Source organism: Salmo salar, chromosome ssa10, assembly GCF_905237065.1.
Source record: "Salmo salar chromosome ssa10, Ssal_v3.1, whole genome shotgun sequence".
NCBI lineage: Eukaryota > Metazoa > Chordata > Actinopteri > Salmoniformes > Salmonidae > Salmo > Salmo salar.
The window spans coordinates 17,729,622-17,756,457 of NC_059451.1; the positions used below are offsets into that span (position 1 = coordinate 17,729,622).

General features: G+C 43.2%; 1 long non-coding RNA gene across 1 annotated transcript; it reads right to left on the reverse strand.

Annotated features, from left to right (window-relative positions):
* Window positions 1–584: 584 nt before the first annotated feature.
* On the reverse strand, window positions 585–26,496 carry LOC106613662 (uncharacterized). The gene is made up of 3 exons (XR_001330535.2): window positions 26,034–26,496; window positions 22,524–22,671; window positions 585–3,378 (listed from the first exon to the last, which is right to left on the reverse strand). It is a non-coding gene; the product is annotated as an uncharacterized lncRNA (long non-coding RNA).
* Between the last annotated feature and the right edge of the window lie 340 nt (window positions 26,497–26,836).

Here is a 26,836-nt window from a genome sequence, read left to right on the forward strand (position 1 = left end):
CAGGAGTAGTAACCAGATTAAATCGGGTACGTTTTTTATCCGGCCGTGTCAATACTGCCCCCTACCCCCAACAGGTTAACCCGTACGGCATGACGAGGTACTCATAGTGCCCAGAGGTGGTACTAAATGCCGTCTTCCACTCATCCCCCTCCCGGATACGCACCAGGTTGTAAGCACTCCTGAGATCCAATTTGGTGAAGAAGCACGCCCCATGCAATGACTCGGTCACACTGGCTATGAGAGGCAGAGGGTAACTATACTTCACCGTGATCTGATTTAAACCTCTATAGTCAATGCACAGGCGTAAACCTCCATCCTTCTTCACAAAAAAATTTACTTGAGGAGGCAGGTGAAGTGGAAGGCCGAATGTATCCCTGTCCCAGAGATTCGCTGACATATGTTTCCATAGCCGCCGTCTCCTCCTGTGACAGAGGATACACTTGACTCTTGGGAAGTGCTGCGTCAACCAGGAGATTTATCGCACAATCCCCCTGTTGATGGGGTGGTAGTTGAGTCGCCTTCTTTTTACAGAAGGCGAGAGCCAAATCGGCATATTCAGGGGGGATGTGCATGGTGGAGACCTGGTTTGGACTCTCCACCGTAGTTGCACCGTAGTTGCACCTATGGAAACACCTATACACCTCCCTGAACACTGACGTGACCATCCCTTGAGAGCCCTCTGTTGCAACGAAATAGTGGGGTTATGATGGGCCAACCAGGGAAACCCCAACACCACAGGAAACGCAGGAGAATCTATCAGGAAGAGACTAATTCTCTCCTCATGACCCTCCTGCGTTATCATACAAAGGGGAGCTGTGACCTCCCTAATCAGACCTGACCCTAAAGGACGACTATCTAAGGAATGTACAGGGAAAGGCACATCAACAGGAACAATAGGGATCCCTAATCTACGAGCAAATGAACGGTCAATAAAGTTCCCAGCTGCGCCTGAATCTACTAGCGCCTTATGCTGGGAATGCGGGGAAAACTCAGGAAATTCTATAGATATATACATGTGCGCAACAGGAAGCTCTGGGTGAGTTGGGTGCATACTCACCTGGGATGATCCACCAGTGCCCTGCCTGCTGCCTCGACTTCCTGGGGAACCTCTCCAGCACCGACCAGCAGTGTATCCTCTGCGGCCACAGGTAGTGCAGGAAACAGCCCCCCCTCCGGTTACCCTTAAAGCAGCACCTCCGAGCTCCATAGGTGTTGGATCGGAGGTGCTGGGGGATGGAATGGACGGACCCTGATCTGAACGTCTGCGGGTGGCCAATAGGTTATCCAGCCGGATGGATAAATCCACCAGCTGGTCGAGGGTAAGGGTGGTGTCCCTGCAGGCCAGCTCCCGACAAACGAGAATCGGTGGCAGCTAGAAAGCCGGCAACGACGACTGCCGAACGCCGCCCGAACAAGGAGAAGCACCCACTTCAGCAGAAGTCGTGACACGCATGCATACATGCACGCACGCATACATGCACGCACGCACGCACGCACACATGCACGCACGCACGCATACATGCACACACACACGCATGCATGAAAACACACATGAACACACACATGCATACTGGGTAATGGAATGCATTTCACATCGCATAGAATTAACACTAAGACATTGTAATTTACATTGTATTGACAGGTTTGGCTCACTGTAACCAACATGTTCGGTCTGCTGTGTTCACGTGTCTCTATAGTGAACATGCCCAGCCTGTAGTTGTTTCATGACCTGCATCTGTAATCTGAGCATGCATCCCTATCCATCAGGTGGAGACACACACTGTTCCTCAACAATAGAGATGCTGGCTCTTGGATGCCTCCCAAGCAACTGGTTTTGTCCCTCGTACACAGTGCGTGTGTTTGCTTGTTTGTGTGTGTGTGTGTGTTTGTGTGTCTGCATGCGTGTGTGTGTGTGTGTGTGCGCGCGCACACAGGTGACCTACTGAGATTAGTGAGGCGTGCCCATTGAAATCAGTATATGATATTATTGCAATGCTGAATTACAGGTAGATGTTATCAAGACAGGAGTCAACATATCTCAACAGAATCATCTCACTAACGCACAGATACTATCACACAGAGTGGCGCCTTATAGACGTGGGAAACCAGCTCAATTACACAGTATTACACTTCACCACTGAGAAATGTAGAGATGGGTAGCAGCAAATTGTGAAGTTGAATCAGACCCATTTGAACAGTGTCAAACAATGTACTCAGTCTAGCTTTACTCACACTTCTGAATAAATGGGTCGAGAGAGAGAAAGAGAGAGAGAGAAAAAGGGAAGTGGTATACTGTTGCTGACCACACCCTGTCTTGCCCTCTGGTCAGGTAAACATCTCTCGCTCTGGGCGGCTCAGCTCTCCCACACTCTGCTATCAGCATAGCTCATCACTGGCAATGCCAAATACATAGACTTGGAATCACTGGCCACTTTAATAATGTTTAAATACTGTTTACATGCTGCTTTGCTCATCTCATATGTATATACTGAATTCTCATGTATTTTAGTCAATGCCACTCCGACATTGCTCAATCTAACATTTATGTATTTCTTAATTACATTTTTTTACTTTTAGATTTGTTTGTATTTTTGTGAATTGTTAGATACTACTGCACTGTTGGAGCTAGGAATACAAGCATTTCACTACACCCGCAATAACATCTACTAAATATGTGTGTGACCCATAAAATTGGACTAGATTTGATATGATTTATAGTATTAATACCATAGTATACTATAGTATTATTTTTCTTCTTCATGTGGGTAGATACAGGAGAGAGAGAGAGGAGAATAGATGAGAGGCATTTTCTCATAACTATTGACAGCAAGTGGTCTGAATGGTAAGCTCTTAGTTCGAATACTAGTATGTACTGTATATGTACTAGTATGTACTGTACACTATAGAGTTAATCTCATTATGGCTCAAATCAGGACAATCTTCTCTTTAAAACTGGTAGTGAGGTATTCAGAATAAGTGAAGCTATGTAATAAAAATGCCATTGTATTCTATCTGAGTAGTTCTGGTGCTATAAACAAAACACCGTATATCTTTATGACTGCTATCAAAGGGACTTTGGCAGTACAGGTGTGCACAGTGCAGCACAACAATGTATCTGTGAACACACTACTATCACCAGCTATTTGGGTGGGCCCTACTTCATCATTCCAGATATAGAACATGTAGACAAACTCAAGCTGGCTCTGGCTAGGGCTTCCAGCCACTGACCTTAATCCATGCAATTTCTCAGCATTTCAAAACCAGTATTTTGAAATACCTCAGAAGTACACTCCCAGGGCCTGTATACTTAACTCCTCCTTTTCCATCTCTCCCTTTCCTGTAGTTTTCTCTTCCCTAGGGGGCCTTCATGTGGAGTGCCTGCGGGAGAGAAGGAGAAAGAGAGAGAAAGAGAGAGGGGGGGGAAGGGTTAAAAAAACAGGTCAGAGAAGCTGAGCTGGGATAAGTATTTATGCATTAACCTGATGAAAAACAACAATAATCTGGAATTAGATTCCGATCAGCAAGGAGCGCACTAAGGTCCACCGAGACTGTTGTTGTCTCACCAAGTATTAACAACGCTATCACAAGGTCAGGGTGGAGGTCCCGAGCAAGGGGGAGGCCATTACACTGTCTTTTGAGGCAAGAATGCCAAATAAAGATGTCCTGTCATTGAAAAGGTTCCTAGAGACTGTCTTCAGCAGTGACTGTGTCCCTCAATAAGTGGTGTAGTGGTGCTTGGAGAAGTGGGTATACTCTAAGTCTGCCCGGCGAAGGAAAGGTGCCCTGTGTGAAAAATGTGTTGAGAAACAGTGACATGCACTCTGAATGGCCTAAAATGATAAATCACATACTGGTCTTTCAGTCAGGCCAACCCAGGCTGATAGTAGGCCTACTATTAAAACAGATAAACAGAATCAGAAATTCACAGGTTTAAGATTTCCCCCAATTTTTTCAGGTTTTAGTTCTCAAAGTCACACTTGTTTTTGTTCTTCAGAAAAACAACAAAATTGGATGCTCTAAGGCCATAACAATGCTTAAACCACACAATAACACTTTTGAGGTCTGGGAAAAATGTATTAAATGTTGATTGTTTTTTATTCAAGTGTGCAGGCACTTAGCACTACTGTTAGACTAGCGGTGTTTCTGTAACACATGAGATAGAGTTTGCAAATGAAATGGCCACTGGATTGATGCAAACAATCATGATATCATTCTGACAGGTACTCATGGACTGTTTTGTAGCTAGTGAACCGTTAATAGAGAAGGTTTTTGGGAAAGCCTTTCCATCTACCAGAAGACAATTAGGTCTATCATTATCATTGCTATATTTTTCCTGTTCCTTAATTGTTTGAAACCTGGACATTTTACTTCATATTATGAGGCATGTCTTACCTTGCTTCAAAGTCGCCTGTAGCCAAAATCCCACCATAAAAACGTGGAGACAGTTATTATTATAAAGACTCATATGCGTATCCTGTTCGATTGGTTCTCTTTCCACTTTCTTTCATTGCCTTGCAACCAAAGGCAATATCCTAATCATATTAGCAAGCCATGATAGTTGTTGCATCTTTAAATCCCCCCTCTTTTTAACTGATATTTCCACCTCTGTCTGTCCATGAAACCGCTTGAATGTGTGGTGCACATTTTAGAAGTGTGTTATCCCGCAAATTGCATTTATGGAACATTCACGTGTGGGCCTACTGCCATGTGTACATTGCTGCGCCTTAAATGTGAAGAAATAATAGTTTATCAACACTTTAAGCGTATACCTCCGCTACACTACCTTGATACTTATCAGTGGGGATTAAGTGAGTATATGCAATGCCCACTGAAAAATAAGTGAGTATAGCCTCCAATACACCACTGCCCTCAATGTACTCTACTGTACTTTGCTCAATTTAGAGTCAGGGAGTATATCCTCTGGATCACACATGCCTGAGCACGCTAAGAAAACATTAAGCATATTCAGGAAAAACAGGAGAGGGTTGCTAAATATAGGCTTGCTGTGTTGTGTTTGACCTGTCCCAGAGCCGCTGGCTTGTGGAGGGAGGCATAATGGGGCTGCTGTGATCGAGAGAGCAGCCATCGTTTGTGTGTGTGTGCGTGTGCTGCTGCCATAGACCCACAGGCAACCCAGCTGGTCTTGTTGTTCCTCCAGTTTGACCATGCTAATGCTATAGCCTCCTGGGTCTCTTCTGACAGGTCCACAATGCTATGATTTATCATCTGGAATGTTTCTGTGTGTGTGAGGGTGCGCACGTGTGTGGGTCTGCACGTGTGTGGGTCTGCACGTGCGTGTGTGTGTGTGTGTGTGTGTGTGTGTGTGTGTGTGTGTGTGTGTGTGTGTGTGTGTGTGTGTGTGTGTGTGTATGTGTATGTGTGTGTGTGTGTGTGTGTGTGTGTGTGTGTGTGTGTGTGTGTGTGTGTGCGCTCGCGCACGTCTGTTTCTGAGACAGGTCCAGCAGTGTCCAGCTGCAGGAAGTGTGTAAGATAAACAGGCGTCATGGCGGATGGAAGCAGGGCCAGGACAGACAGGACAGACCCCTGTGAGTGTGCGCTACTGATTTATGGGCCATGCTTTCCATTCCTCCTTCTCCCCTGAACAAGGGCCGTTAAGAGGGAAGCAGTGTTTATTTTTTTGTCAGCCATTGCACTACATGAAACATGACTACATCGATATGTACTTTTGATAATAGTTTGCCTGCATATGCTTTTAACCAGTTTCTTCAATTGCCCGAAACTCAAAGTAGTCACAGATCGATTCAATCTCTAGCTCATCATTGAAACAGTGAGCCTGGTTTAAACTGAGCCTCTGGTAATATGCTGTAGTTGAACAAAAAGTCCATATTTGCTTTGAGCCAAGATTCTCTCTCTGTCTCTTTTTCTTGATCTCAGATTCTCCCTATTGTTAAATCCATGAGGTCTACTTTTGTACTCGAGTGGACCAAAAATAACCAGCAGTGTATGCGACTATTTGCACACGTGTGTGCACTAGAACTTCCTGTAGGCCAAGAAGACACTGGGAGGAAGTGACATAAGAATCCAAAATAACATTCACTGTTTCATTTGTGGCACCATGTAGAACAATACTTTCCAGTGAGATTGAACAATGGACCTGGGAAATAATTAACCAATTTACAAGGAGTGTTTCAGCTATTCTTTGAACAGAGCACAAAGATAAAGTACAGAGTGTTGGAGAAAAGCCAAGGGAAATGTAAGGAACAACATCATTCAGGAGCGGTAAAGGTTATCCTCTTATTTTAGCCATAATAAAAAAAGGAAGGCATCACTATCATCAGCTTTGTTTCAGAGTGAGGCAAAAGAACAATGGTGACCACTTTCTGGGTGACGTACTTAACATTCTGTTGGTACTTTTCCAGCACGATATTGCTTATTGATACACCAAACTGGAACTGGTTCAATCCAGTATGCCATCTAATGATAAAGTTCTTTATGAGTTATACTACAGCAATGTATTCAGTTGATACATTCCAATGCCTGAAAATGTGACATGACAATGTGGCAGCACCTGAGAACATTGTGTATATATTATTGTACTTGAGTGTTCACATAACCTCTTTACAGAATGACACCGGTTTGAACTTTGCTTTGCGGTATTGTGAAACTGTCCGCTAAAAGAAAAATCTGCTGTTACTTTCACAGTAGTTTGATGATGATTCAGTCTGAGTGTGTCAGCTACTCACAAGCCAATGACACAATAATGCAGTTCTACCAGTCAGCTTCTCTTTCTCTCTCTCTCAATTTCTCCCCATCTCTCTCAGACACAATTAATGAGAAGGAGGAGTAGTGAGCACACTGACAATGTCAGCTAAGATAAATATCTGTCCCACACTGTAAACCAGAAGCTGGTCAACAGTCTCAGGGCCCTCCTTTCTGATCCACCGCAGTTCTACTTACCACAGCACGTGAGAGAACAACACTCCCCTGGAGAAACAGAATGGGGACAGACATTTTGGGTGTCCCTCTTTATTTTTACCTATGGTGTGGAGAGGAAGGCCTAAAGATGTCCAAAAACATTTTCAAGAAGACATAACTAAATTCGTACTATTCCGGGAATATTTTCTGAGTATTGCACAAAACATTTTTCAAATAATCTATACTATACCAATTATAAGGAAACGTTGCCGTAACATTCCCATTCTGTCAACCTATTCCCACTCGACGCTACACATGAGACGGCACACTCCCATAGGGAAACATCATCCCACTTTCCTGCATCATCTCAAGAAATTCTGAGAATAAGAAAGCGCACAGGCTAATTGATCAATACCAGCAATACCCTTAGCACAGTATTGACCTTTCAACCCTCCTATGCTGCGTTTAGACAGGCAGACAAATTCGGATATTTTTTTCACAAATTGTTTTTTTGAACGATCAGATCAGCCCTAAAATAATGTGAAAAGATCTGATGTGATTGATTAAAAGACAAATTAGTGGGAAAAATGCTCCGGACACAGATATGACTTGTTCTGCCCATGGAGAGTTACTGTACAGTGCTACTATGCCTGCCGGGCAAACTCTGAGGAAGAGACAATTAAGCCAAGCTAAGACACAGTAACAATATCATATCTGGTAATAGTATGAGACAGTAGTGCTTTGTTTTGAGTATATTGGATTGCTATGCCTCTTACACACAATTAAACAAATGGTGTCTAAACAATTATGACATCCAAGGCATACGTTTCTACGTCTCTAATGACGTACGTAAATAATCTGTCATTTTTTGAGAAACATGGAGTTAACATTGTTACTTTAAGAGAACCCCAGCCAATTTAAAACGTACATAGAAAGAGTCTGGACAGGCCAGTGGAGAGAAGCCAAGCCTGTGTTGTCAGACAGCCAAACCCCCTCCCCTCGAACCCTCCTACGCCTCCAGTCGTCTGCCTCTCCTCTGCCCACCCTGTCATGTCCTGACCAAGCTATTGACTCCTGGCTCCTGTCCTGCGACTTCCTCCTCCTCTATCTCTTGGCTGATTACTGCGATGAGCTGAGGCGAGGAAGTGTTACGGGAGACAAATCTAGCAGTGCCTAAGCCAGGAGGCGGTGAAGGCTATTTCAGGGAGCAGACTGGGCTAAGGAGAGGGACAGGAGCCAGATATAGGACCTGGGGGTGGTGGTAGGTTGTCTTCCAATGGTCCTCTTAAGTGTTTATGTCAAATGCCAAGAGTGTGCAAAGCTGTCATAAAGGCAAAGGGTGGTTACTGAAGAATATCAAATATATTTTGATTTGTTTAACACGTTTTTTAATTACTACATATGTATTATGTCATAGTTTTGATGTCTTTACTATTATTCTATGTAGAAAATACACTGCTCAAAAAAATAAAGGGAACACTTAAACAACACAATGTAACTCCAAATCAATCACACTTCTGTGAAATCAAACTGTCCACTTAGGAAGCAGCACTAATTGACAATAAATTGCACATGCTGTTGTGCAAATGGAATAGACAACAGGTGGAAATTATTGGCAATTAGCAAGACACCCCCAATAAAGGAGTGGTTCTGCAGGTGGGGACCACAGACCACTTCTCAGTTCCTATGCTTCCTGGCTGATGTTTTGGTCACTTTTGAATGCTGGCGGTGCTTTCACTCTAGTGGTAGCATGAGACGGAGTCTACAACCCACACAAGTGGCTCAGGTAGTGCAGCTCATCCAGGATGGCACATCAATGCGAGCTGTGGAAAGAAGGTTTGCTGTGTCTGTCAGCGTAGTGTCCAGAGCATGGAGGCGCTACCAGGAGACAGGCCAGTACATCAGGAGACGTGGAGGAGGCCGTAGGAGGGCAACAACCCAGCAGCAGGACCGCTACCTCAGCCTTTGTGCAAGGAGGAGCAGGAGAAGCACTGCCAGAGCCCTGCAAAATGACCTCCAGCAGGCCACAAATGTGCATGTGTCTGCTCAAACGGTCAGAAACAGACTCCATGAGGGTGGTATGAGGGCCCGACGTCCACAGGTGGGGGTTGTGCTTACAGCCCAACACCGTGCAGGACGTTTGGCATTTGCCAGAGAACACCAAGATTGGCAAAATCGCCACTGGTGCCCTGTGCTCTTCACAGATGAAAGCAGGTTCACACTGAGCACGTGACAGACGTGACAGAGTCTGGAGACGCCGTGGAGAACGTTCTGCTGCCTGCAACATCCTCCAGCATGACCGGTTTGGCGGTGGGTCGGTCATGGTGTGGGGTGGCATTTCTTTGGGGGGCCGCACACCTTCATGTGCTCGCCAGAGGTAGGCTGACTGCCATTAGGTACCGAGATGAGATCCTCAGACCCCTTGTGAGACCATATGCTGGTGCGGTTGGCCCTGGGTTCCTCCTAATGCAAGACAATGCTAGACCTCATGTGGCTGGAGTGTGTCAGCAGTTCCTGCAAGAGGAAGGCATTGATGCTATGGACTGGCCCGCCCGTTCCCCAGACCTGAATCCAATTGAGCACATCTGGGACATCATGTCTCGCTCCATCCACCAACGCCACGTTGCACCACAGACTGTCCAGGAGTTGGCGGATGCTTTAGTCCAGGTCTGGGAGGAGATCCCTCAGGAGACCATCCGCTACCTCATCAGGAGCATGCCCAGGCGTTGTAGGGAGGTCATACAGGCACGTGGATGCAACACACACTACTGAGCCTCATTTTGACTTGTTTTAAGGACATTACATCACAGTTGGATCAGCCTGTAGTGTGGTTTTCCACTTTAATTTTGAGTGTGACTCCAAATCCAGACCTCCATGGGTTGATAAATTGGATTTCCATTGATTATTTTTGTGTGATTTTGTTGTCAGCACATTCAACTATGTAAAGAAAAAAGTATTTAATAAGATTATTTCTTTCATTCAGATCTAGGATGTGTTGTTTAAGTGTTCCCTTTATTTTTTTGAGCAGTATAGTAAAAATAAAAAACCCTTGAATGAGTAGGTGTGTCCAAACTTTTGACTGGTTCTCTGAACTGGGAAAAAGAGCTCAGACTGGGAACATATGTTTTGAATGGTCATCCAACCCGGAATTCAAAGTCGGGAACTATGGCCTCTTTCTAGAGCTCCGACCTGAAGATCACTGACGTCATGATTCGACCTTGTTTTTTTCCCCGAGTTCCCAGTTGTCTTGAAAAGACCATAAATTCAGAGGATGCGTGTATACTCATCTTCTTTATTAATTTAAAAGAAGGAAAAACAAACAAATCACGTATACAAAACAATGACCGCCACTAAACAGTCCTGTCAGGTCCACAGACACAAAACAGGAGACAACTACCCACAAATCCCATTACAAAAACACCCCTATACATAGGACCTTCAATCAGAAGCAACGAGGAGCAGCTGCTTCCAATTGAAGGTCAACCCCATTAACTAAACATAGAAATAGAAAGACTAGAACTAACATAGAAATACACTTACATAGAACATAGACCAAAAACCCCCGGAACACATAAAACAAACACCCCTTTTACATAAGCACATAGCCCAACAAACCCCGAACCACATAAAACAAACACCCTCTGCCACGTCCTGACCAAATTACAATAACAAATAACCCCTTTACTGGTCAGGACGTGACACCCACGAAGGACTGCCGCACCACCTTCCTGTTCAAGTGAGCACAGCACAACAAGGTGAGTCTAAAAATGTATTGTATGCTAATGCATAAATTATGTACAGTGCCTTGCAAAAAGTATTCATCCCCCTTGGCATTTTCCTATTTTGTTGCATTACAACCTATAATGTAAATTGATTTTTATTCGGATTTCATGTAATGGATATACACAAAATAGTCCAAATTGGTGTAGTGAAATGATAAAAATAACTTGTTTCAAAAATGTCTTAAAAATAAAAAACTGAGAAGTGGTGTGTGCATATGTATTCACCCCCTTTGCTATGAAGCCCCTAAATAAGATCTGGTGCAACCAATTACCTTCAGAAGTAATTTAATTTGTTAAATAACGTCCACGTGTGCAATCTAAGTGTCACATGATCTCAGTATATATACACCTGTTCTGAAAGGCCCCAACGTCTGCAACACCACTAAGCAAGGGGCACCACCAAGCAAGCGGCACCATGAATACCAAGGAGCTCTCCAAAAAGGTCATGGACAAAGTTGTGGAGAAGTACAGATCAGGGTTGGGTTATAAAAAAATATCTGAAACTTTGAACATCCCACGGAGCACCATTAAATCCATTATTAAAAAATGGAAAGAATATGGCACCACAACAATCCTGCCAAGAGAGGGCCGCCCACCAAAACTCACAGACCAGGCAAGGAGGGCATTAATCAAAGAGGCAACAAAGAGACCAAAGATAACCCTGAAGGAGCTGCAAAGCTCCACAACGGAGATTGGAGTATCTGTCCATAGGACCACTAAGCTGTACACTCTACAGAGCTGGGCTTTACGGAAGACTGGCCATAAAAAAGCCATTGCTTAAAGAAACAAATAAGCAAATACGTTTGGTGTTGGCCAAAAGGCATGTGGGAGACTCCCCAAACATATGGAAGAAGGTACTCTGGTCAGATGAGATAAAAATTGAGGAAAATGCTATGTCTGGCGCAAACCCAACACCTATCACCCCGAGAACACCATCCCCACAGTGAAGCGTGGTGGTGGCAGCATCATGCTGTGGGGATATTTTTCATCGGCAGGGACTTTGAAACTGGTCAGAATTGAAGGAATGATGGATGGCGCTAAATACAGGGACATTCTTGAGGGGAAACCTGTTTGTCTTCCAGAGATTTGAGACTGGGACAGAGGTTCACCTTCCAGCAGGACAATGACCCTAAGCATGACCCTACTGCTGAAGCAACACTTGAGTAGTTTAAGGGGAAACATTTAAATGTCTTGGAATGGCCTAGTCAAAGCCCAGACCTCAATCCAATTGAGAATCTGTGGTATGACTTAAAGATTGCTGTACACCAGTGGAACCCATCCAACTTGAAGGAGCTGTAGCAGTTTTGCCTTGAAGAATGGGCAAAACTCCCAATGGCTAGATGTTCCAAGCTTATAGAGACATACCCCAAGATACTTGCAGCTGTAATTGCTGCAAAAGGTGGCTCTACAAAGTATTAGCTTTAATTTCAGGTTGTAAGGCAACAAAATAGGAAAAATGTGAAGGGGGGTGAATACTTTCGCAAGCCACTGTAATATGCCGGGGCGATGTATACTGTAGTTAACGAAGTAATACTAAGTGTCTGTTGTGTAGTGAGCTGTTTGTAGCCCATGTGCCTCACCCTAACTATTTGGTCCCTTTCACCCCGAGTGGCGCGGTGGTCTACTGCACTGCATCTCAGTACAAGAGGCTCTGCAGTACCTGGTTCGAATCCAGGCTGCATCACATCCGGCCATGATTGAGAGTCCCATAGGGCGGCGCACAATTTGTCCTGCCTCTTTCGGGTTTGGCCGGGGTAGGCAGTCATTGTATTTTGTTCTTAACTGACTTGCCTAGTTAAATAAAGGTTAAATAAATAAACATCATTTTGCCTACTGTTCTGACTTGGTGGTGCACAAGTAGCCCATAGCCTGTTTTAGAGAAATGTCATCATCGTGTATTGTAAGAGCTTTCATGGTCTGCTTATATGCCACCTTTATTTATCCTACGGTTCTGACTTGGTGTACAGGGAGAATACTGTAAGAACAGCCCATATTCTGAATTCTGTCACTGTACATTTCAAAAGTGCTGAACAAATACTTATATTGACTACGTCCGTCCTAGCTCGCACATTAATTGCTTAATAAAAATTGTGGATTGCCTCTTATCAGCTCGTCATCCCCTTATGCCATAGTTTGTACATTTCAATTGTCAGTGGAAACCACATTTATTTATGCAAGTCAGCCATATCAGCTATGTTTTTTTAAAGGCAGTAAATTAGGCTGAATGAACTGTTTTGCTGCCAGACAATGCTCCGCTGATAGCCAGGTGTAGCAGTGTTAAGGATTCACTCCATGCCACACCCTCTACTGCTCATCCTGTGTCTCCCTACCCTGCCGCCACTCCCCCAGTGCTCTCTCCCTCTTTCTGTGTGTGTGTGTGTGTGTGTGTGTGTGTGTGTGTGTGTGTGTGTGTGTGTGTGTGTGTGTGTGTGTGTGTGTGTGTGTGTGTGTGTGTGTGTGTGTGTGTGTGAGAGAGAGATTGTGTGGGCAGAGACAGGTGTGCTGGAGGCAGAGCAAATCTCCACCAGCTGCAACCTGTTCCATAATCAAGACCTCTACAAATACTCAGGCCTGCCACTTCCACGCTGCCAGATCGTAACCTCTACTCAGTCAGTCTGCGTTTTTAACTGTTTGTTCCTGCATAGATCCTGTTTTTGTGTTGCGCCTGTTTTCCCTTGCCTGACGCCGTTTTCCTCTCCACTACAGTTCTGTCCGCTCTGACTCTGGTCCCTGTGTCCAGTCCCACATCTCGTCAGTCCTGCTACTCTGTCCTGGATCCCCCACTCTACTGCTTCCTTGGATTTCTCTCCGGACCTGCTTACCCAGCCCCAACTCCCCTAGTTCCAGCCTCAGCTTCAGAACCTGGCTCCCTGCAACCTGCCCAAGCTTCCCTGGCCTGCATCCCATCTTTTTCAATAAATACCTTGGTTACCTTATCCCAGTCTCCTCGTCTGAGTCTGCTCTTGGGATCACCTGCTCCGCTCTGCGTAACAGCTGAAAAGAAAGCTCTGCTGTTGGGACAGCTTCGTAGGCCCTAACAGTTTGTGGGCACCGTTTGTCACCATTATAGTGCAATTAATGTATTGTTTAGTGTTGTGCTGTGTTGTCTAGTGGCTTTACTGGCCTGCCCCACCAATATTTACATGCTAAAATCACCATTGTAAAGGCCTATAGGATATAGCATAGCTTTTAGGAGGACGATTTGCAGGCAGAGATAAATGGGTAATCACTACTTTTTGAAAATTGAGTGTGCAATGCTCGCTCACCATAGTAGCCTAACCTATGTGCGCGTTGTGCCTTTTCAATGATGATTTATATTTTTTGATTGCACTTCAACTCACGTTGGTTGAGCGCCCTCCACTTCTTTCCATTATCAATATTTATTTTCAGACACTGTCATCAACTACAGCGTAAAAATATTTAAATTAAATTCATATGCAAGTTAACTGTCACGTGATTCTCCTCCCATGTAGGCCTCCATCTCTTTCAATGAGCCCACACGTGCCAGGGGCATTAACTCTCACGCCCAACTAGGAGAGGTAGGCTACTGAAGTTGAAGCAGCAAATTCTGTGTGAATAATGCGAACAATATATGCTTTTAATACAATAAGTAGGCTAATTGCATACAAAGCTAAAAGAGGATCGTTTCCAAATGATTTGTGGGACAACAAAAATATTTTCATCCCAAAGACCTCTGTCGGACCGCATAACCCCCCCCATTTAAATTATTGAACCATTGATTCTATTCTTGGATAATGTAGAAATGTACACCAAGGTAATTCTTTGTGATGCCTCATTTTAAGAGGATCAGATGGTGACAGGGGTCTCAGCAGGGTCATGCTGCCAGGCAAGACCAGTCTGTGACGGGGTGAGGTGAATTTTTATTCTCTCTGTGCAGCAAACACTGGACAAGCCAGATGCTATAGTCTGACAAACCTTCAAAGTTGACTTCCAAACTGTATCAAGGGTTGATAGAGGCTTTTCTAGACACAAAACATGTAAAACAAAGATGTGAGGAAGACCTGGTAGAAGCTATTGCTGATGATAAATACATACAGATATGTTTGAATGCCCAGTCATGTTCATATCATGTCAGACATACATTACTGTAATTTAAGGCTATTCATATAACGTACTAAATGCTAGTGAAACTGAATTACATGCACTCAGAAATGTCATTCCTCTGCTGGAGGTTTAAAACACAAAGGGGACATATTTGCATATGTTATGGTCTTGTGAAGGCTGGCTGAATTCTGGCAAAGAGTATGTTCTTTTTTATTTTTAGCATGTCTACAGATTCTCCCTTCTCCCTGTTTTTGTTTGCTTGGAAATGTTGCTACTGGAGACTTATCTGAAGAAACTGTGTAATCAAGCATTTATAGTGGTTAAGAAATGCATGCCCAATGAAAGCATGCCCATGTCAGGGGGATACCTATTTAGGCAATCCCTAGCGGACAAAGGAACTGATCGTGGATGACAGGAAAAGGCGGTCCGAACAGGCCCCATTAACATCGACTTGGCTGTAGTGGAGCGGGTTGAGAGTTTCAAGTTCCTTGGTGTCCACATCACCAACGAACTATCATGGTCGTAACACACCAAGACAGTTATTTAGAGGGCACGACAACACCTTTTCCCCCTCAGGAGACTGAAAAGATTTGGCATGGTTCCCCAGATCCTCAAAAAGTTCCTACAGCTGCACCATCGAGAGCATCCTGACTGGTTGCATCACCGCCTGGTATGGCAACTGCTCGGCATCTGACCGTAACGCGCTACAGAGGGTAGTGCATATGGCCCAGTACATCACCGGGGCCAAGCTTCCTTCCATCCAGGACCTATATACTAGGCGGTGTCAGAGGAAAGCCCAAACAATTGTCAGAGACTCCAGTCACCCAAGTCATAGACTGTTTTCTCTGCTCCCACACGGCAAGCGGTACCGGAGCGCCAAGTCTAAGCTATAAGACTGCTGAACAATTAATCAAATGGCCACAGACTATTTACATTGACCCCCCCCCCCCCATTTGTTTTGTACACTGCTGCTACTCGCTGTTTATTATTTATGTATAGACACTTCACCCCTACCTCCATGTACAAATTACCTCGACTAACCTGTACCCCCGCACATTGACAGGATGAGGCGACCCAGCTATATTGTATGCAAGTAAAAAGAGCTCTACAGTACTATTAGTCCTATGAGATTAATTATATGTAGGATTTGTGGTTTCTGTGTGTTAATGTATATTTGAGGTATATGTGTTGTTTTTTCGTTTTTTTTTTCAAACCTTTCCCTTGGGAATGAACTGGGAAGGAAATTGAATTAGGAAATTGTGTTGGGAGACAGTTGAGTTATCGACTAGACTGGTGGGGGTCGGGCGTGCAAGCGGCCCGGGCTGGCTGGTCGGTCTGGCTGAAATTTGATGTAGAGGATGTCTTAATAAAGACAATCAAAAGTCTTTGTATTTTTTCAAGTTGTTCATTTGTTAGGCTATTGGTTAAAGGTGCTACACAATATTTATTATTGAATTACCTTTGATCTAGTTCAGTCTTATTAATCACTTTAACATATTTAAAATGATATTTTACCTAGCTTGATGACTGGACATTTTTGCTAACTTTTGTTCTAAATCGAGATGGCATAAACTTTTACATGATACAATGGTATGGGATGCATTTTTTCCATAGTTTTGATGGTAGGCCACTCTGGTAGGCCTACATTATGATCAAATAGCCACACTGTTCAACTGTAACCTAAAGTGGGTACAGCCTCAGTGCACACAATTTTCACAACATTGAAGTTTGTGCTCAGCAGACCTGAAATTTGCCCAGTGCATTACATTTTTTTTGAGGGAATATTGGACATTGGTTATGTATAACACAGTCCTGAGTCCTGATATGTGTTGTGGCTTTGCTTGGGACATTCGTGAATGCATGCACTAAACTGGAGCAAGCAGATACCTCATCTGCAGCTTGTAAAATTATGTACAGTGCATTCAGAAAGTATTCAGACCCCTTGACTTTTTCCACAGCCTTATTCTAAAATGGATGAAATAAAATGTTTTCCTCATTAATCTACAAATAATACCCCAAAATGACAAAGGCAAAACAGGTTTTGAGTAAATTTATAAAGAATAAAGAACATAAATACCTTATTTACATAAGTATTCAGACCCTGCAATGACCTTGCTATGAGACTTGAAATTTAGCTCAGATGCATCCAGTTTTCATTGATCATCCTTGAGATGTTTCTACAACTTGATTGGAGTCCACCTGTGGTAAATTCAATTGATTGGACATGATTTGGAAAGGCACACACCTGTCTATATAAGGTCCCACAGTTGACAGTGCATGTCAGAGCAAAAACCAAGCCATGAGGTTGAAGGAATTGTCCTTAGAGCTCATAGACAGGATTGTGCCGAGGCACAGATCTGGGGAAGGGTACCAAAAAATGTCTGCAGCATTGAAGGTCCTATAGGGGGTACACAGTGGCCTCCATCATTCTTAAATTGAAAAAGTTTGGAACCACCAAGACTCTTCCTGAGCAATCGGGGGAGAAGGGCCTTGGTCAGGGAGGTGACCAAGAACCCGATGGTCACTCTGACAGAGCTCCAGAGTTCCTCTGTGGAGATGGGAGAACATTCCAGAAGGACAACCATCTCTGCAGCAATCCACCAATCAGGCCTTTATGGTAGTGTAGCCAGACAGAAGCCACTCCTCAGTAAAATGCCAAAAGAGTTTGCCGAAAGGCACCGAAAGGACTCTCAGACCATGAGAAAAAAGATTGATGAAAACACGATTGAACTCTTTGGCCTGAACGCCAAGCATCACGTCTGGTGCAAATCTGGCACCATCCCTACGGTGAAGCATGGTGGTGGCAGCATCATGCTGTAGGGATGTTTTTCAGCGAGGAGACTAGTTAGGATCAAGGGAAAGATGAACAGAGGAAAGTACAGAGAGATCTTTGATGAAAACCTCCAAAGCACTCAGGACTTCAGATTGGGACATAGGTTCACCTTCCAATAGGACAACGACACTAAGCACACTGCCAAGACAACACAGCAGTGGCTTCGGGACAAGTCTCTGAATGTCCTTGAGTGACCCAGCCAGAGCCTGGACTTGAACCTGATCTAACATCTCTGGAGAGACCTGAAAATAGCTGTGCAGCGAGGCTCCCTATCCAACCAGACAGAGCTTGAGAGGATCTGCAGAGAAGAATGGGAGAAACTCCCCAAATACAGTTGTGCCAAGCTTGTAGCGTCATACCCAAGAAGACTCAAGGCTGTAATTGCTGCCAAAAGTGCTTCAACAAAGTATTGAGTAAAGGGTCTGAATACTTATGTAAATGTCATTTAAGTTTTTTTATTTTTATTACATTTGCCAACATTTCTAAAAACCTGTTTTTGCTTTGTCATTATGGAGTTTTGTGTGTAGATTGATGCGGGGGGAAAACAATGTAATCCATTTTAGAATAATGTTGTAATATAAAATGTGGAAAAGTCAAGGGGTCTGAATACTTTCAGAATGCACTGTATGTGAAGTTGAACAGGTGAACTGCACTGCACCTAAACAGAGTCTGCTCTTACCAGAATATAATATGTAGGAGTTGGTTGTCTGTACCACATCCTGTCACAAAGCTCTATAAACAGGGTTTTTGGCATTAATGATTCTATAATTCATTACAGGATCTGTATGGTTTTCAGCTACATACAGTTTAGTAGCCTATTGCTAACTGCATTAGAGTGCCAGCTTTCTCACAGAGCTGTTTACTTCCCAAGCTGTACAATACACCAGCAACACAGTCACAGCAGATGCTTAGTTTAAGCTACATTCCCAAGAACTCACACAGATGTCCTCGACACACACACACACACACACACACACACACACACACACACACACACACACACACACACACACACACACACACACACACACACACACACACACACACACACACACACACACACACACACACACACACACACACGTACTCAGCTGCTAGGTGCTCTGACTATCTTCCAGCAATTCCCAGTTTGGAATTCTCTGGAGTTTACAAGCTCGCTGTCCCATTCCTCCAGAACAGCACTTCTAACCCCAATTCAGTCAAGTACTCAGTCTGAGATGGGAAATTCTACATGACTTTCCAGAGAAAATGTCATTTTAAGTGTTATTGGCACAACCGTGCCTCAGAACATTGCTTTGAGTTCCTGAGTTCCATTCACAGTGAGCTTGTTTGTGTTACCAGTGGGGGAGGAGGAGTGGGTGGCAGGCAAGCAGCAGCCGTGGAGGCTGAACTACTTCACAGGGATTACAGACTAGCATGGTCCCTTCTCAGCAGAGCCCATCACCCCCTAGCACAGCATGGCTAAAGGTTCCCCCCCATCCTCTCTCTGGGACTAAGAGCTAGATTATATCATAAGAGCCAGATGAGGCCTGTCACTGTTCTCATAAACCACTTACACACAGATGAGACTAAATGGCCACTTGGAGTTAATTTAAAATCAAGGAATTTGTCATTTTCTCTTTCCCGTCAGAATCGTACCATTTACTGTAATATGCAGAATCAAATGTCTTGAAAGACTAATGTTCTTTACAGTACATGCTACTCTTATAGCTAACATCTGATTGCTTTCAGGCTGGAGAAAACATTTTGCTGGTCCTGCAGAAGGCTATATCGGTCCACTAATGCAAGACTATTAAAGGCCCAGTGCACTACTTTTGCAAAAAAATATTTAAAAAAAAAAGAATAATCTTCTGATTCTGTGTTCAGATTTTTCAGGGGGTGATTCCCGCGGCTGAGTGAATATAGTATCTATTTCATAGGAGTGTCAGAACTGACACCTTTTCATTAAACACACACAGAGAGATTTAAGGGTGTTACACTAATAGATGTCTCCCCAGGCTCACGAGATGGGATAAGTTACAGCGGCAGGTAGCCTAGTGGTTAGAGCGTTGGACTAGTAACCGGAATGTTGCAAGATCAAATCCCCGAGCCGACAAGGTAAAAATCTGTTGTTCTGCCCCTGAACAAGGCAGATAACCCACTGTTCCTAGGCTGTCATTAAAAATAAGAATTTGTTCTTAACTGACTTGCCTAGTTAAATAAAGGTAAAAACAGGACAAAATGCACATGACCACAACAGCTGTGATATAACATATCTGGTACAGAGGGATGCATTTCCCCAAAGAAACTATAAATAGGAACATTTTCAAATAATGTTTTGCATGGCTCTTTTTATGGTACCTACCGGTAATTCATTACGGGGTATAATGGATTCTGTAGTTACCTAATTCAGAGACTATTATGGATGCATGAATATCTGTGGGTCTCTATATAGTTTCAGGAAAAGTAACAAGCTGCTTGCTTTTATCTGGGACACCTACATGGACAAAGACCATAATAAAAACATCCCTTAAAGGGAAACTTTTTCAAGTCTCCTTACCTAATTATGAGTGATGAGACATAATTATGCACCAAGGCGGTATTTTTGAATTTTTCGCACCGGGAGAGTTCAACCAATGACGTCATCGGTTGATTGAGCCTGCTGTCTGATCTAAAAATGAATGGAGTCAAGTTTTGCAGCAATCATTGTGGCCTTTGTGTTTCGCCGATTGCACGATCACTCTAGCAGCCTATAGATATGGTTGTCCTTGTTCAATAGAGCGATTGGACAAATTCCCTCTGGCTTTGTAAAGACTATAGCTTGACGGGAGCCCTACTTCCTTGTCCAATTGTGTTCCCACCCTCACAGGCGGTCTTCTCAAAACGGGAGTGGTACTATACTGAACAAAAATAGCACGGAAAGTGTTGGTCCCATGTTTCACGAGCTGAAATTAATGATCCCAGAAATTTTCTATAAAACTTACTTCTCTCAAATTTTGTGCACAAATTTGTTTGCCTCTCCATTAGTGAGCATTTCTCCTTTACCAAGATAATCCATCCACCTGACAGGTGTGGCATATCAAGAAGCTGATTAAACAGCATGATTATTACATAGGTGCACCTTGTGCGTCGGACAATAAAAGGCCACTCTAAAATGTGCAGTTTTGTCACACAACACAATGCCACAGATGTCTCAAGTTTTTAGGGAGCGTGCAAATGGCATGCTGACTGCAGGAATGTCCACCAGAGCTGTTGCCAGAGAATTTAAAGTTAATTTCTCTACCATAAGCCACCTCCAACTTTGCTTTAGAAAATTTGGCAGTACATCCAACCGGCCTCACAACCGCAGACCACGTGTAACCACGCCAGCCCAAGACTTCCACATCCGGCTTCTTCACCTGCGGGATCGTCTGAGACCTGCCACCCGGACAGCTGATGAAACTGAGGAGTATTTCTGTCTGTAATAAGCCCTTTTGTGGGGAAAATGACATTCTGATTGGCTGGGCCTGGCTCCCCAGTGGGTGGGCCTGTCTCCCAAGTGGGTGAGCCTATGCCCTCCCAGGCCCATCCATGGCTGCACCCCTGCCTAGTCATGTGAAATCCATAGATTTGGGCCTCATGAATTTATTTCAATTGACTGATTTCCTTATATGAACTATAAGTCAGTAAAATCATTGAAATTGTTGCGTTTATATTTTTGTTCAGTAATAGTTTAGTTTGCGCTGTTTCCAGGACAGTCGCCGCCGCTCTGTCACATTGGCCTCTGTCTTCAAACTTTCCACTTTAGTTGAGTAGGTATCCACTTCAGAAGTTAGCGGATTAAGATATTAATTTACTGGTTTTAATTGCAAGTCAAGGGCAGAGGTAATTTTCTCCACAAACAATCTCTTGGTTAGTAACAGCCAGCTCTTTATTTTGTTAGGTGTTGAGAGCCGCCATGTTCCCTCAGGTGAATTGCGTACGGACAGTTTATGCTAGCTGCTGGAGCGAAATAGACCTGTTTGTTGTTCCTTGTAATACAGTGAACTTTCCACACCTTAATATGTTATATGGTGACAATTATTTGAAAATAAATCTGGTAATTCATAGTTATTTTGCCAAAGAAAGCCACGAGAAAGCCACACGTTTCATTGCATGCCACCGGGACCGGACACATCTTACGTTTCCTCAACCAGATTGTGCCCAGTGGGAAGATTGTAGGTAGTTAATTTCAAATACATTTCATGAATATCACAATGAATTGATCCAGAAGTCAACACTTTATTGGTTTCTGATGCAGCTGGAATCATTTAGTCACTTGTCAGTACACTTGTAAAAAAGATTATATAAAACATTCTATAGAATATAAAACACTGAATGAACAAAACATTAAGAACATACATTTTTTTTCGCCACCTACTACTTCGACCTCTTGCAGAAGATTTATTTGTACGGCAAGTCTCCTGGAAAGACATGAAGACTGATCATGAGGCTGTGTAACCATATAAGAAACCATGTTTATCTTTAAACAGAAATGGGTACAATAGACTGGTATGTGCTTTGTTACACTCAGAATCAATAACGGGGCATTGACATGGGCTGTTAGCAAAGAACTGACTGCAAGGGCGTGAACAGCTTGAGGGGGCTTGACTTGTAGACAGTATAGACGTGTATTGTTGTCTATAAGTACCTACAGTTGGGCTGTTAAGTAGACAAGCACTGCCAACAATAGTCCCCATACCAACGAACTGAATGCAGGGGTGTGAAAAGTTTGAGGGGGCTCGACTTGCAGATAGTCTACTGTATTGTTGTGTATGAGCACCTACAGTCGTGCTGTTGAGTAGACAAGCACTGCCATCAATAGAGTAAATAGGCTAGAAGAGTGTACTAACAGCCCATCTCCCCTATGCCAAAGAACTGACTGCAAGGGTGTGAACATTTTGAGGAGCCCTTGGCTTGTGTATTGGTGATTTTGTTTTCTCAAGTGGGGATTATGCTTTCATAAATACCTTTGGCTGTCCGGGCTTGTTTGCGTCCCACATTCTCATTATAATCCGGGATAACAAGATGTGTCCTCTCCCTTCATGCCCAGGTGCCCAAAATGCTGCCAGTTTGAGTTGTACTTCAGGAGAGCACTGTGCAATGCCTCCAGATGGCCTGTGTGTTTATAAAGACAAAACAGAGAAGATTAAGTCTTTTGGATTTTCTGATTGAAAATATAAAAACATTAGGCTTATGTTGCTGGTCAGGACATTGTGTCATGGTCACCTGCAGGTTTTGTCTAGTTCCTGGTTTGTCCCGGGGACGTCCCTGAGGAAGTTTTTGGGATGTTCTTGGGATGTTGTGAAATAGTCCCCTGGAGGTTTTGTGTAGTTCCCGGTTTGTCCCAGGAACGTCCCCAAGGACATTTTTAGGACGTTCTTGGGACGTTGTGTCATGGTCTGCTGGAGGTTTTTGTCATGAGATGGTCCCAGGTGTCCCAAACCATTATAAGTAAAGAAATGAAATGGTATCGGGATTTTAAGCTGTGGTACGCTGTTCAGCTAAAATTGTGTACAAATCTTTAATAAATCACAATATGACTAAATTTGATCTGATCACTTAGTACTGACTTTCAATATGACCCCACCTGGGATTTGAATTCACAACCTCTGGATTTCAGGGAAACTGATCTTTCTGCTGCACCACAAAGTCTCCAGAATTTCAGAAGTGCCCCACACATTCATTACCTATAATACAACTCTGCACTTAGCAAAAGAGTACAATATGCACTGCTATTTTAGTAAAAATATATATACACTACCGCTCAAAAGTTTGGGGACACTTAGAAATGTCCTTGTTTTTTATAGAAAAGCACATTTTTAGTCCATTAAAATAACATCAAATTGATCAGAAATACAGTGTAGATATTGTTTAATGTTGTAAATGACTATTGTAGCTGGAAACAGCTGATTTTTTATGGAATATCTACATAGGCGTACAGAGGCCCATTATCAGCAACCATCACTCCTGTGTTCCAATAGCACGTTGTGTTAGCTAATCCAAGTTTATAATTTGAAAAGGCTAATTGATCATTATAAAACACTTTTGCAATTATGTTAGCACAGCTGAAAACTGTTGTTCCGATTAAAGAAGCAATAAAACTGTCCTTCTTTAGACTAGTTGAGTATCTGGAGCATCAGCGTTTGTGGGTTCGATTACAGACCAGAAACAAAGTACTTTCTTCTGAAACTCATCAGTCTATTCTTATTCTGAGAAATGAAGGCTGTTCCATGCGAGAAATTGCCAAGAAACTGAAGATCTCGTACAATGCTGTGTACTACTCCCTTCACAGAACAGCGCTAACTGGCTCTAACCAGAATAGAAAGAGGAGTGGGAGGCCCCGGTGCACAACTGAGCAAGAGGACAAGTACATTAGAGTGTCTAGTTTGAGAAACAGATGCCTCACAAGTCCTCAACTGGCAACTTCATTAAATAGTACCCGCAAAACACTAGTCTCAACGTCAACAGTGAACAGGCAACTCCGGGATGCTGGCCTTCTAGGCAGAGTTCCTCTGTCCAGTGTCTGTGTTCTTTTGCCCATCTTAATCTTTTCTTTTTATTGGCCAGTCTGAGATAGCTTTTTCTTTGCAACTCTGTCTAGAAGGCCAACATCCCGGAGTTGCCTGTTCAGTAGTTGCCTAATGTTGGTGGGACATATTATTCCGTTTTAATGTTACTCCTGAATCACTATGACAAATATAGTAGTTTTTCTTGAGTGTATTTTAACAGAGCAGAGCTTCACTGCAAATTGTAGGAATACTGGCAAAATCATTAATTGACACAACAGGAAGAGCAGAATGCTGTGAACCAAAAGGTTGTGAGTTAAAATTCCAGCTGGGGACATAATTAGGACATCATTATTGTATAAATGAACATGGACAATGCAATCATGTATGTCAAAGCGTGTCAAAATATGCATGTTGAAAACATTGTGTGGTGAAAGCACTGTGTGTGGGGGTGTCACTAACATTGCCAAAAGACAAAGAGCTGTGAATAGATCTGTGGTTCACCAATCAGGGCCAAGATGGGCTTGGCAACAGTAACAAGGGGTGTTGCATAATGAAACTAGGGTATGCGTGCCGTGGGTAGAAAACACATGTTTTTTAGGGATAACTTTTCTTTGTGACCATCAGGTGACTTGTCATGGACATTCTACACAGGGACACTCAAAGTCAATCTTAAATGAATGATTCTTTATTATAAGCACACTGGAGAGGTTCCAACCAACTCAATGCACAAAGTACACATGTTGATCAGGAGCTCCAACGTGGCAGTCCCGTTAGATCTCTTATATACAGACAAGTTATATTTGCATGATTTATCTTATTCATCATTCATAATTAATTAATGATTAACATTTGCTTCATTCATGTGACCGACCAATACTGGGTCATGTATGTGATGGACCAATACCCCTTATCTCTTAGCTGAAACCTTGAAACGGAGATATCTTTTGTTCTCAAAACAAGGGTCTGGGTGTACTGCCTGCCAAATTGCAGATACTGATAGTGAGGATTTATTCAATCAGTCACTTGCAATGACACAGAAATTAGTTATTAGAAAAGCACAAACATAGAACACAGAAATTGGTTATTAGAAAAACACAAACATTTCCATCACAAACGTCCCCGGAACAAACCAGGTACTAGACAAAAACCTCCAGGGGACCATGACACAACATCCCAAGAATGTCCTAAAAATGTCCTCAGAGATGTTCTCGGGACAAACCGGGAACTAGACAAAACCTCCAGGGGACCATGACACAATGTCCTGACCTGGCAATTTTACGACTTCCCGGGGACATCCTAATGACTCATTTTTGTTTGCAGGGTATATCTACCCATTCCCCTCATGTCAATAGATCATGCATGCTCAACTTCACTCAGTACCCACTCCCAACAGACACCAGTCAGTCACCCATACCATCTCCTCCTTACAAATACCTCTGCTTCTCTCCAATTTAGACTAAAAAGCTTTGCATAAACAATCAACTAAGCCTCCATAATATTGAGAAAACTACAGTAGAAGTTGTAGTCTACTTGTAAACACACCAACTATGACAACACAACATGAACCATGTTAATGCCTAGCTCCAGTATATTTATTGACTCATCATGGAGTCATGGAAAGATTTAGCAAAGGTGAATTACACTAGTTCGTGGTGCTGTGCTTGATGTTGGTGGGATCAGATTATGTATATAGAACACATAGGCCAGTCACGTTAGCCTCTGCAATAGTTAGTTAGCTAGCTAACTAATGGTTAATTATAGTAGTCTAGTAGGCTGTAGCTAACGTAACCTAACATAGCTAACATTAGCTTGCAAAGTTACAAATCACAACTCCAGATAGCAGCTGGCTAATTACATTGATATGCTTTGGAATATATAGCCAGCGTATTATGAAAGCTAGCTAGCTAGATTTTGGTTTAGACAAACAAATGTAGTTCGGTAGCTAGTTAGCTAAGTTAGCTAGGTTACCTCTGCTCGACTTCTTTTTTCTGCGTTAATGTTGGCTGGTCGGATACCTTCCTGTTTGAAGTGAAGGGGAAAATAGATGGAATAGCAGTTTTCAACGTTCAACGACCTGGCAACCACATCAGTTGAGACTTCAGGTACGTTTCAAAATCCTCTGACTGAAAGTGTTGGCTACAAACATGGACATGTGGGGGTGCTTTGCACGGGAGTATTCACATCATTGCCCCCACCCACTGTCGGCTCCGAGGAATATCTTCGGCAGGTAACCAATGAAATTGTACCACAGCAGCCTGTGCTTGCTTGTAGTTTGCACATCCAGGTACTGAGCACCACACCATGACTAAACTTGGTTAGAATTATTGTTGATACAAAAATAAAAATAAATAGTTATTTGCAAGCTGATATTCTATGAATGAGTGGCTGGACGTTAGCTAACTGTTGACGCCCATTCTCAACTGGATCCACCTCGACAGCGGCGGTACTATGTCCTGAAATCGCAATGAATTCTGGATATTGTTGGGTTCCTTACAACCAGGAAATGTAGATGGCCCGTTTTTACTGGTGTGTTGCAGAAACGCTTGTATTTGCATGTAGTGAGGAAATTTGATTTATGACACATATTAATGTTAATAACATATTAATGGACATATACAGTGAAAGAGAAGCAGTAAAATGTCGCTTTAATTTCGACACATACCCACACATAATGTCCTCAAGAGTGTGAGAGTGAGGTCACGGTATAGAAATCCTTCACTATAATGACTTTAGACTAGCATTTTTTCCACTGAACCCGTTTAAAAACAAGT